This window comes from Egretta garzetta, unplaced genomic scaffold (genome assembly GCF_000687185.1).
Source record: "Egretta garzetta isolate BGI_Z169 unplaced genomic scaffold, ASM68718v1 scaffold30, whole genome shotgun sequence".
NCBI lineage: Eukaryota > Metazoa > Chordata > Aves > Pelecaniformes > Ardeidae > Egretta > Egretta garzetta.
The window spans coordinates 6688399-6701668 of record NW_009258383.1 but is presented as its reverse complement, the minus strand read 5'-3'; positions in this window follow the sequence as shown (position 1 = coordinate 6701668).

The following is a 13270-nucleotide window of genomic DNA, read 5'->3' as shown; positions in this document are numbered from 1 at the left end:
TTATTTGTTGAAGTGCCAAGAGGCCTTAAATAAATGAGGACCCCAGTGTGCTAGACACTGCCCATAGTGAATGACAGCTCCAGCCTCAAAGATGCTGTTCTTCTGAGGTGCAGGAGAAAAAGCAAGTGATAAACCAAATGAGCTAGAATGAGAGGGAAGGTCAGATAACATGCAGGCAATGAAGACTCTTATGTCTTCTGTCCTGCTGCACTAACTATTCTCAGTAATAGGAATTGCATTTTATTCTTTACAATTGAACTAAAAAGATTCTTTGGTGTAATGGAGGGAAATGAAGACTCTTGACTAAGTTGATCTAGTTAAAAACGTGGGAGACATTAAAAAATCTCTCTGGAAGACTTGTGGCTTCTGGGAGGGACAAGATAGTACCATTAGTCCAGTACACCTGATAATGCTAATATTTTCTAGCAAGCACTAAAAATAAGACTTGAAAAAAATTACATGCCACTTCTCTTTAAATAGATGTTCTGAAGATATTATATTACTCTGCAATCAATACAGCAGGAGTTCATGTTGCTATAATGAATATTTAGATTACATGGCAAGTTATGTTTAAATTAGACAAAATAAGTGAAATCAGATTCAGGCTTCGGGTATCCGAGTAGAAATTTCAGGTGTTCAAATAGAAATCTAAGGCTGACAATCGTGGAAAATATTGCATTGTCTCTGAACCTCATACAACAACACTAGTGCCAGGGAAGTCAGTGGTTTTATTCAATGCTTTTGAAGTTACACACATGCATAACAGTGCATAAAATTAAACATTTTGAATGATAATAAATTAACATTTTTGAATTATAATAATTTTATCTGTGGCCTAAAAGTTTCTTAGTTTAGTAACATTATGGAAAGTAAATATGTTTTTCTATATTCCCGCAAATTCTTTCAAAGAAAAACTACTATTAGCTGTTAATTTGCAATTAGTAGCTAATAAATTATGAGTTTTCTTCCCTGACAACATTCATTTTTTCAGTGAAATACGTACCCTTTGGGATTCAGACACTTTTCTGGTAATGAGCAGCTTTCTCCCTGCAACATTTCAACCTTCTCATTGTAAAATCTGACTCCTATTAGAACCAGCTTTTTTAGCACTGCAGATTCTTCTTCTCCAATTAAAGCTTCCTGTCGAGTAGACCGGATTCCTTCAGGAGGGAAATGTTAAAAGTCAGTGAATTATGGAACATCATAAAGCACACAAAAGCCTAAAAATTGTTCCTAAAGGCTAATAAATTAAAATACTTTCTTGTATAATAATTGGTTGTGATCTTAGTTGAATACTCTATAAAGCAATACCACAGTATAGTCCTCCTGATCCTTGTGAAAGGCTGTGAGCAGCAATGAAGGAAGACAAATGCCAAGAAGGATTTAGAGTAGGGAATAAAAGGAAAATAAAATTTAGCTTGGACAAATTCAGTATAATATATCCATGGGAAGCTAATCCAAACACATAGATAGTCAATACAAGAGAGATTTCTGGTAGGCAGGTGTGCTGGAAGAGATTTAGAGATTGGATGGACCACAGATTAGATATGAGATTGTAATGTAGTATGAAAAACAAAAAAATATATTAATCAATTTTTGTCCACAAAGGCATTGGGCTGTGGAACAGCAAAATAATCTGCTTCTTGGCTTGACTCTGTCACACATCAGTCTTGCTGCTGATTTCTGCGAGAGGAGGATCAACATCTCTAGGGCCTAACCCATGTAAAATTCTCTGAAATCAATAAGAGTCCATACAATGACTTCTGAGATCTGTGAATGACTTTTTGCACTGTTACAGGCCACTTGTTCACAGAAAGTTATGATATGCTGCACATAAATTAAGGAAAACCTCCCGCACAGAATTACAGGTGCACTAAGGGTGAATGTATATAATATGAGTACATAAATATAGCTGTTTAATAAAAAAAAAGACAATCGAGAGAAAATAAATAAATTTATTTATTCAGTGGTGGAATAGTCTTACAAGGAGACCTGTGTAGGCTGAAACTTTGACTAATAAACCAGAAAACTCATTAGGGGAAACGAGGAAGGTGGTTTTGTCACAGTTTCACCATCCGTATATATAATGTTATAGAGTTCCTTCCTCCTAGTGCCAGCAATGCTTTTAAGTGTTGTCCCAATGGCAAGCCGGAATTCATGTGTGGCTATCAAGTGTAAATACATTTTTATGTGACCACCAAAACTGCGCCTGTCACAAACTGCTGAAGCTACAAATTGGAGCTCCTGGCATGAATTTGCAGTGGCCCTGAGCGCAGCCACAGCAGGAAATCATTAGTGAGCTGTGGCTTCTAAACAACGGAGGGAAATACCTGAAGGAAAAGCTTTTAGCGTTGTTCATTTTTCCCCGTTAAAATGAATCGTGTGCTTACTGGAGATGCCTCCATGGCAGCTTTGGTAAGAAGGGCCCTACACAGAGTGAGAAGGTAGACGGTGAAAAAACTCAGCTTCACTAAGACAACCGTATTTTGTTAATATTTACTTTCTCAAAACAGCTGTGAAGACCTGAACTCGTTTTCCTTTTTGCTGACATATCTAAAAGTGTTAGTGTTAGCTATGATAACACTTTTAACCGATTGCTGCAAAGTAAGCTAAGTTTAGTATATTTTGGAAATGGCAGCTCATCCAATTTGCCTTTCATTTACTCCACTGACTAGCAAAAGTTACACTTTAACAGAACTGACCCATGCAGAGTCAGATTTAGTAACTTCAGAGTATTAGTTGCTTGGACTAGGTTCAAACTTCCCACCTGAAGGAATAAACTGCTGTAGACACCTTATTAACAGAAGTTTTGTGGGTTTTTAGGATAGTACACCAGACTCTGCATCAGGAGACATGGGAGCTATTTCTATCTGAACAACTGATTTGCTGTGTGACTTTGGGAGTTGCAGAGTAATGGTGAGAAATGCACACACTTAACAACAAGTTTGCTCCTTTCTGCAGTTGAAATGATAAAACACCTTTTAGCAGCAGAAGAAAAGCCAGTCTTTAGACCATCTTTCTTACATTCTTAAAACATATATCTACTTGAAGGGGCTTAACTATAATATCAATTCAAACCCTCAACAGATCTATTAAAACTTAACATTTTTAAAGTGTTTTGACTTTGATTTGAAGGTTTTAGTATGCTTTAAAAACAAAGTTGGTCTCCTGATTATTGTTTTGCAACTAAGTGGTCTATATGACTTGTGCATAATTGGGCTGACAGCCTACACTTCCACCTTGACGTGAAGGCAGCTACCCCAGTCCCATGGTGCTCAGATCAGACCAGACTGTTGTGTGTAGGAAGGCAAATTAAGTCTCTCGAGAGGCCAAGGCAGCAGTGAGGTGGGCAGCGTCATTTGGCAAGTGCGAGTCCTCCTTGCTGGAGGATGCCAGCTGATTTGGTCCTCTCTGCTCTTCCATTAAGCACAGTTTTACCAGAAAACCTTTTAGAGCAGGCAGTCCAACCTTTGAAATAGAAACAGGAGCCTTGTTGCCAAGTGAACAGTGAGGAACAACTTGGGTTTTATTTAAACCAGCCGTGCAATTGCTCTCACCAATTGGTAGTCTTATTAGGAAGTCAAACTACAGGTTTAGTCAGGCTATATAAACATTTCAGGAAAACACAGGAAGAACAAATCTTTTAAAGACAGTTGTACAGCTTCCTTTCCAGAAGTTCTTTTCTTTTGACGTTCAGGATGATAAAAGTGCTAATGATTTCTCACTTTATACACAAAATTAAATGCTTAATAAGCTGAACAAGTATCAGCAAAATTTCTCTAATTGCCAACTTCAGTTTATTTTTTATTTGCTAGCCTCCCTGGGGAAAATAATACACAGCGTCTCTAAAATCACAGTAAAACACTGGAAAATCTGCTTCCCTGTACTGTTTTTCATGGACTTACTAGTAACGTTTTCTCATTTTGTAGTGACTATGAAATATATATTCCAGAAAAGTAACAACAAAAATATAGAATTTATTTGTCAGTACATGATCCCCAATATGCTGGTGCTGTTCATATAGAGTTTAACATCATCATCATCAAGCACCTTTTGAATGGTGATTTTTCTTAAGTAAATCTCAAGTGCTCAGCATAAGAAATCAATATGCTTGCCCTCATTTTGCAGCTAGGGGAGCAGAGGACATGAATTAAGATCTTTCAGAAAGCCAATATCAGAGCTAGGAACCATGGTCGGAGTCATGGTCTATTTGAATCCTATTCATTAACACACAGACACACTTGCAGAGTTTCCATACCTAAGTTTCTTAGTGACAACCTGTGCCAGGAAGATAATAATAAAAACAAACAAACAAACAAACAAACAAAAAAGCATAATGAATAAAAGCATCTTCTGGGAAAATAAGGTCTTTGATGTGTAGTACAATATTTACAAAGACATCGTGAAATTCACAGCACATAACATGGAAATACTGGGTGTGGTTCATATTTCCCAGGACAAATGAAAAGATATTCCAGACTGTCAGAAAAGTGTGCGGTATCTACAGGACTAGGCCCATCAAATATGGATTTTATAAATGTCAAGAAGTTAACTTGGCCAGGGTCTGCATCAGAAAGGTCATGGTCTTTTGTTTTCTGGTAAAAATTTTTTATTCTAATCTCAAAAGAAAGGCAGGGTGCTATAGAAACAGATGCAGGGAAGAAGTTAAAACCATTCTTTAAAACATAGCTATTTTGGAAGAAAAAAAAATCAAGAAATAACTCAAAGGAGCAGGAATAGTCTCTCTTTCAATGGCCATTTCAGGTATATGTTGAATAGGCAAAACCTCTCTACTAGCATCTTTACACACAGTTCTAACTGAGAAAATATTCCACTCAATAACTGACTGACTTAGCTAATAATAAGAATCTGATGGTTCTTCATTGCTTTGATTCCAGTAATGGCAAAAAAATGGGTTAACCAAAATCTAAAATAAGACAGTACTGTGCAAATTATTTTAAAGAAATAACATGACAGAGATACAATAGAAAATCGTGACTGATAAATACTGAATGAAGACTTTAAAATCTAGAAAGTAAGGGAAAAATTCATGATACTAATTAAAGTTCCCATTAGATTCCCATTATGAGAAATAAGAGAAAAACCTCTTTATTTCTCCAGAGACAGCTTTAGCAACATGAAATGAAGAAAAAAGCTTAGTACCAAATCATTTGCGTCTCTTTCCTTTACACAATGAATTGGATTGCATTTTATATGGTAAAAGGACATTAGCTAAATCACAGCAAATACTTAACTATTCATATTTCCCTCTTAACAACAAAACAGAGGGCTGTTGGGTGTAAGCATGTGCATTTCTATGCTAGTGGAGAAGACTCTGTAATCTTCTGTACACTAAACAGAATGTTTATATTGAAAACTTTAAAGTGAGGATTAGAGATAAACCTTCAGATTATACTTTTAATGGCTTCTGAGTCCAGTTCTTTAGGTAAGAGGCCATAGTTCCGCTTCACACCACAGTATGTGATTTGCAGACCCTGATAAAAAAAACCTTTTTTGCCCTCCATGCTTGAGGAATTCCTTAAGTGATGAGAGCAGCATATTTGCTTCAATATTTAGAAAATGTGTTGTGCAGGCAGAGCAATGGTGCTTTTTGACCCAAACGAAAATGTCTGCAATAAGGTCTTGACCAGACTTGTAATTCCTGTTTCATTGCACGTGTTTTATTTGTACACCTACAGTGTGCAAACTTTAGGTGCACAAAGTGCAAGTAGTTCTTCACTATGTATCTCAGTAAGACTGACCTGTTTTATTATCAAAACTTAGATTAATAACCAGTGAAACAGAAAAAAATAATTTAAATTAATTCAGTTTTGCATTTTTTGAAGAAAATACTGCTGCATACTTAGAGTTAAGCCTTACAATTCTCAGATCTGCAGAGGATTTTTTTGGGTGTGTGGAGTTTTTAGCAATCCATGCAGATGTGAGTGAACTGATCTTAAAGAAGATGTGAGATTCTTAATTACAGTACAAAACTAACTGCAAAACTCATACAGTTCAGAAGCTATGAGTCCCTTACAGGACTAATTTTCAAAAAAGCATGGATCTCAGATTGGCTTTTCAGATATTAACTAAACTAAACTAAAGTCTTAGAAAGTGGAAGCATGAATTTGTACTTTCAAAGGTCTTAACTGGAAAGAAAAGTTCCTTTTGGTAGGTATGGTCACATGCAAAGATGTATCTTTGGATGCAAAGACTATTTTGCTTATAGAATGGGAGGATGGCTGTGAAGGTTAAGTAGGTTTGGATTAGGATTTAATACTTGAATGCTTATTTTCAAATATGTGTGTGTTTGAATGCTATGAAAATAGCATTAACATATTAAAAATGTACCATAAAAAGTGTATCACAATTAAATATCAACTAATTAAAATTGATTTTTTTTCCTTATAAACATAATAAGCTTCAACGTTGCACCCATACTTACTTGTTACACTTCAAGTCCTCTATTCTTCATGACAAAAGACCCTAACTTTCATGGTAGTCTGTAAAACAGGAACTAGCTTTCCTTCATTAAAATGAAAGATACTACTGTTCAATATAAATATATTACCATTGTATTTTCTATCTCCTCTTTCTGATTTTCCTGTCCATCGGGTTTTATTTATATGCTACAATGAAACACCAGAATGCAGGAATGACCATGAAAGGTCATATACATCTCCGAATGTGGCTGGCTTGATACTTGAGAGAAATTTAAAATAGTTCTGAGGTAGAATAATCTGAAGCCTACCATTCTCATTGATGTCTAAGAATTACAGTCTGAGTTAAAACTATATACCTTTAAAAATTACTAACAACATTAAGTGGTTTTGATTAGCACACAGTTCTTGTTTTGGGTTTGGGGTTTTTTTTTGAGTTACTGATTTTTGTTGGCAAAACATTTTATAGTTTTGCTCATAGTATATGAAGAAGCATTTACATTTTCAAAGTCAGACTCTTTCACTTAGAAACTGAGTGTCTTTTTTCTTGGATTATATCAGAAAAAACAGGTTTTCCATTTAACATTATTATTTATGACATACACATCTAAACCTATTTGTTATTTTATGTTGATACTTTCTGCTATTCATCTCCTTTTGAATGCAACTCTTCCAATCTTTCCAATCTTTAGAACTGATATTTTATTTTGTTTTCATCATGCTTGTCACATCCTCTTTTGAAGTACACTTTTGTTATGGATAGAGTCTTGTAAAATGCTATTGATTTAAATAAAGGTGTTGTCCATTCCACCATCTTTCAAGTTGTTGTAACATATTGCAATGTAACATTATTTTTTAGGATTGCAGCAGCACACTAACAATGACCTCTGCTAAGAAACCTGTAAGATGGTTAGTGTTCCATTGGTTAATTTAGATATGGTTAATTTAGAAAGCTGCATTGTGCACTGCATTTTTCAGGTAGTTCTTTCCAGCATGATCAGCAGTCATAAATTTTGCTGTTGTGATCCTCATTCATCTAGTTTATTTTTTCACCTCTGAAATTCTTCATGATCCTCCTTCTAGCTGAGCAACAGAATTTTTTTTTCACTTTTCAGATTTCAGTTTCATTGCCCTCCCTTTCAGCTCAGTAATAAGAATAAGTGAATCCATGAGAAGATATTCAGTCAATCATTTTATATATTTTTCCATAATGAAAGTTGCCTGTACTATCCCAGACTTTTTTTTCTGTTAGGTACTTTTTGATCCTGCCTTGTCCCGTACCTATAGGAAACTGGCTTCCTTTCCTGAGGAATCAGAAATTCTAAAAGTGGAAAGAAATTATGTTGGTTTATTTTTTTTGTTTTATTAACCATTTTAGCATATGCAAAGAATCCTGATTTATGAAGCTTTTCTTTTTCTTTTCAAGTTCTAACAATCTAGGAACTTTGATATGGTGAAATTTTTCACTTCTTGTTATATTTTTAATGACCTTCAGAAAAACTTCTAAAAATAGGCCAAAAAATTAGTAATCTCCAGTTCCATTTCTTTACATATATGAGGCACTGCTTTTTTCTCCTTTGTTTCTATGGAATAGTGGATACTTATAGGGAAATATGTGGGGGGTTGCAGTTTGAGGTTGCATACATCTTATTTGTAATGTGTGAAGTTACAGGAAACTTTTTGTAGCATGTAGGGCTTTAGTAGCATCATTTTGTTACATATCAGAAAACAGCAGCTTTCATAGTAATCTTCCCAATATTCTTGAGTGAAAATTAATGCAAAAAAAGTCATTTAACTTCTCAGCAGTATTCTTATCTTCCCTCATTTCTTTGTGGGGATTTAAAAGATCTGTTGGTTCTATTGCAGTCGTCTTTTTCCAAATGTATTTGCATGGCTTCTGGGTATTGGTTTTAAAACTCTTCCATTTTTTTTCTTCAAAATCCATTTTTACCCTTCTAATTTCTCTCTCACTCCATTGCAGTTGTGTCCTTGATTATCGGCTTTGCTAAGGTCAGTCTTCTTAAATTCAGAGGATTTGCATGGCTGAACCAACCTCTTTCTAACTAGTCTCTTTCTCTAGACTTCAGTGTATCCCATTTTGGTTTGCCAGGGTGTTAACTGACAAAATTCTCAGAAGACCCCACACACTAAGAGTCAATCAAAGAGATTAAAATTTTAAAGTACTTATGATCTTTGTCTCGACCAAACTCAGCTTTATTTCATACTATGCTGCATAATGTTCCACTATTCTTATGCCCATCAGATTCAATGTGACTTACCATCTGCAGCAACTTAATGTTATAAGCAAAGTACAGCCAACTAAATGATTAATTTCTTCAAATAGCTAATGAGTTTGAAAGTATTTAGCCAATGTTTAAAATTATTTACCCAGATGCTAACTCTAAAATATTGCTAGCATTTCAGGAAAATTTGTCTAGAATACACGTCCTAGTTTCAACTGGGATAGAGTTCATTTTCTTCCTAGTAGCGTGTATAGTGCCGTATTTTGGGTTTAGTATGAGAAGAATGTTGATAACACACTGATGGTTTAGTTGTTGCTAAGTAGCACTTAGGCTAGTCAAGGACTCTTTCAGCTTCCCACGCTCTGCCAGGCGCACAAGAAGCTGGGAGGGGACGTAGCTGGGACAACTGACCCCAACTGGCCAAAAGGGTGTCCCACACTGTATGACATCACACTGAGCCTATAAAGCTGGGGGAAGAAGAAGGAACTGGGGGACGTTTTGAGCAATGGCATTTGTCTTCCCAAGTAACCGTTATGTGTGATGGAGCCCTGCTTTTCTGGGGATGGCTGAACACCTGCCTGCCCATGGGAAGTAGTGAACAAATTCCTTGGTTTGCTATCTTGGGCACATGGCTTTTGCTTTACCTATTAAACTGTCTTTATCTCAACCTCCCAAGTTTTCTCACTTTTGCTCTTCTGATTCTCTCCCCGATCCCATCATGGGGGAGTAATCGAGCAGCTGTGTGGTGCTTAGTTGCCGGCTGGGGTTAAACCACAACAATAGAACAGAATATTTCAGTTGGAAGGGACCTACAACAATCATCTAGTCCAACTGTCTGACCGCTTCAGGGCTGACCAAGTTCAAGCAAGTTATTAAGGGCATTGTCCAAATGCCTCTTAAACACTGACAGGCTTGGGGCATCGACCCCCTCTCTAGGAAGCCTGTTCCAGTGTTTGACCACCCTCTCAGTAAAGAAATGCTTCCTAATGTCAAGTCTGAACCTCCCCTGGTGCAGATTTGAACCATTCCCATGCATCCTGTCACTGAATACCAGGGAGAAGAGAACAGCACCTCCCTCTCTGCTTCCTCTCCTCAGGAAGCTATAGAGAGCAATGAGGTCGCCCCTCAGCCTCCTTCTCTTCAAACTAGACAAACCCAAAGTCCTTAGCCACCCCTCACAGGACATTCCTTCCAGCCCTTTCACCAGCTTTATTGCCCTCCTCTGGACGCATTCAAGGACCTGAACATCCTTCTTAAATTGCGAGGCTCAGAACTGCCCACAGTACTCAAGGTGAGGCTGCATGAACACCAAATACAGCAGGATAATCACCTCTTTTGACCAGTAGGTTACACTGTGTTTGATGCATGCCAGGATGCAGTTTGCCTTCTAGGTTGCCAGGGCTCACTGACTCATACTGAACTTCCTGTCGACCAGCACCCCCAGACCCTTTTCTGCAGGACTGCTCTCCAGACACTCCTCTCCCAATTTATACTTGTGCCTGTCATTACTTCATCCTAGGTGCAGAATCAGGCATTTGGACTTGTTAAATTTAATTTTGGGGTTGTTCAGCCTGGAGAAAAGAAGGTTGCGGGGAGACCTGATTACGGCCTTTCAGTACCTAAAGGGGGCCTATAGGAAAGATGGGGAAAATCTTTTTAGTAGGGCCAGCTGTGACAGGACAAGGGGTAATGGTTTTAAACTAAACCAGGGTAGGTTTAGACTAGATAGAAGGAAGAAATTCTTTACAATGAGGGTGGTGAAACACTGGAAGGGGTTGCCCAGAGAGGTAGTGGAGGCCCCATCCCTGGAAACATTCAAGACCAGGTTGGATGGGGCTCTGAGCAACCTGATCTAGTTAGCGGTGTCCCTGCTCACTGCAGGGGGGGTTGGACTAGATGACCTCTAGGGGTCCCTTCCAACCCAAACCATTCTATGATTCTGTGATTCTAATTCCATTAGGCATAGTGCAGTGCTCCAATCTAACGAGAACCCTCTGCAAGGTGTCTTGTCCCTCAAGAGAGTCAACAGTACCTCCCAGTTTGGTATCATCAGAAAACTTGCTAATGGTGCATTCAACTCCTGCATCCAGATTGTTGATTAATATATTGGACAGATCTAGCCCTAGAATTGAACCCCAAGGAACACCGTTGGTGACTGGCTGCCAGCCAGATGTAGCCCTGTTCACTACAACCCTTTGAGCTCTGCCCTTCAGCCAGTTCTTCATCCAGAGCACCATGAACCCACTCATCCCACAGCTGGACAACATGTCCAGAAGGGTGCTGTGAGGGACAGCATCAAAAACCTTACTGAAATCCAGAAAAACTAGATCATTCATCTTCCCTTCATCCACTGGGCAGGTGACCTTATCATAGAAGGATATCTTTTTCATAAGTTAAAGCTCACACTTCCAGTTTCAATTAATACAGCTATTTGTTTTCATTCTCTATGTCTCTCTACAATTCACTTTTATAAGATGTTATTTGTAAAGTGTCTGCTTTTAAAACAGCTGTCTTAAGGGATAGTCTGAGACCAGTAAGTTACTGAAATTTTTACATTAAATTGTAGCCATTTTATAAACTTATTTTCTCTCAATTTTTTTGTGCTCAGGTTGACATGTACGGTGAACTTACCGTAGAAGACCTCAAAAGAAATGTCTAGATACTGCAAGGATGAGTCAAGCTTATTCTTTGAGAATAATCACAGACAATCATTCTTCTCAGTATTATGGGGTTTTGAAACTGTGCTTAATCTGAATTTGTTGTGGCATCCAATAACAAAGTAAAAAGAACTAAGTAGATCAGATAAAGTTGTATTGAGGTTTGAGCCAAAATCCTATGTTCCCAAGCTAGTAAACTGTATATGCTTTTTGAAACTGTTCAAGTTAGAAACAATACTTTTAATATCTTTGGTTTAACAAGACAGCTAAATCTATACTTATTAAAAGTTCTGCAGCACTTCTGGTAACCATTTTGGATCTTAAGTGTGCACTATTTACAGCACTGGTCTTGTTTTCAGGTTTTTTCTTCATCGTCTTCTCTGCTATTGCATTCTGTGTAAAACCTTAATTTAATTCTTGATGCCCTCATTTCAGCACCTAGAAAAGTAGCCGTTTCGTATGAAGCAGTACTTAACTATACAAGCTTCCCTGACACTAGCTATAACCTGTTAATTTGCATCCAGTGAAGGGCTGCCTATTTACAGAGACCTCAGACAGCATGCCTTGTAAAGTAGGGAGAGAATGAAAGATAACTAGCTTTTTAAAGGGTGCAGCTGGGAACTACGACAATCCCAGACAAACCATTTTATAATGGCTTCCCTAATGAGCACTTCCCTTTTGTTGTTGAGGGTTCTTAACTCTTTTGTTTGTGTATGTCTTGGTTTTTAAGTGTTAGCAATCATTATCATAAGAGCTTATTCATCAGACTGAGATCTCTAGAAATTCCTATATAAATATCAGCCTTATTTCTCCTTTCTGGTGTTAAAAGGGCTGGAAACTACAAAGAAGTATTATTTACCTTAGTATTTTGCTTGATGCTATGCAAAACCAGCAGGTGAAGGAATAAATTATAAGGAAAATATATTTTAAAATCATTTAAGCAGTGATGACTGAAAAAACAGATTCAGTTTAAGTTTAAAATTAACATCAGATTTGTTTCTTTATCCAAATCAGTTGCTATGTACTCAGGTATGCTAAATCTGTCTGAGCACTCTTAAAAGAGATTATTTACAACCTGATAAAATAATAAACAAAACCGTCTAAGAAATAGTAAGTGTCAACTCTTGGAATTCCAGCCTGGGCAGGGCCAGTCCCTCTTTACTCAATAACTGTCTGCTCTTTACAAGGTTCCTATGATAAGTTCTCATAAAAGCTTTTATTTAGTCAGAGCCTTTTTTTAATGTCCAATGTACCCTTCCTCTGAAGGAAATCTGTATGGTTACCTTTTTTCCGTGACTTCACCTGCCAGCTGCCCACTACTTTTAGGAAAACTTGCATCTTCTAGTTCAAGTGTATGCAGTCAGTGTGCATGTCATTGCAATTAACTTGTCAAATTGTAAGAATACTTTAATTTTGGGAAGAAAAGGATCCTGCTTTCACTGAGATGATAGAATTTTTTTTTTCCCTATCAACTGTATTCATCCAGGATAGTATTTAGTCTTTTTCTTCAGCATGCTTGTTCAGGGAGGTACATTATGTTCTGTAAATTCTATAGAAAGTATACAAATACAGTTAGAACAGGGTTATATGTCTTTAACTGAGAGGCTGTAAAATGTGGTTGAATGTGGCAGACACTGTTCACCATGTTCAGGGACTTTGTTCAGCTCTACTCAATGGCAAAACCACATCTTCTCATATATTAATGTAAGCTGAAATTCATATTGCATATTGATTTTATTTAGTAGAGGTGACTTAAAGTGAAAAAGTGGGAAAGAGGTCATGGAAGGAGAGGAATTAAGGAAGATCACTATAATTACTGCCAACCAGAAAGATAACATTAAAAAGACAATTTTAAAAGTATTTTTTCTCTTCAGTTGCTTTTCTGAACTTGTCATCTAACACCTAACTGTGCCCCTCCTCCTACAATATT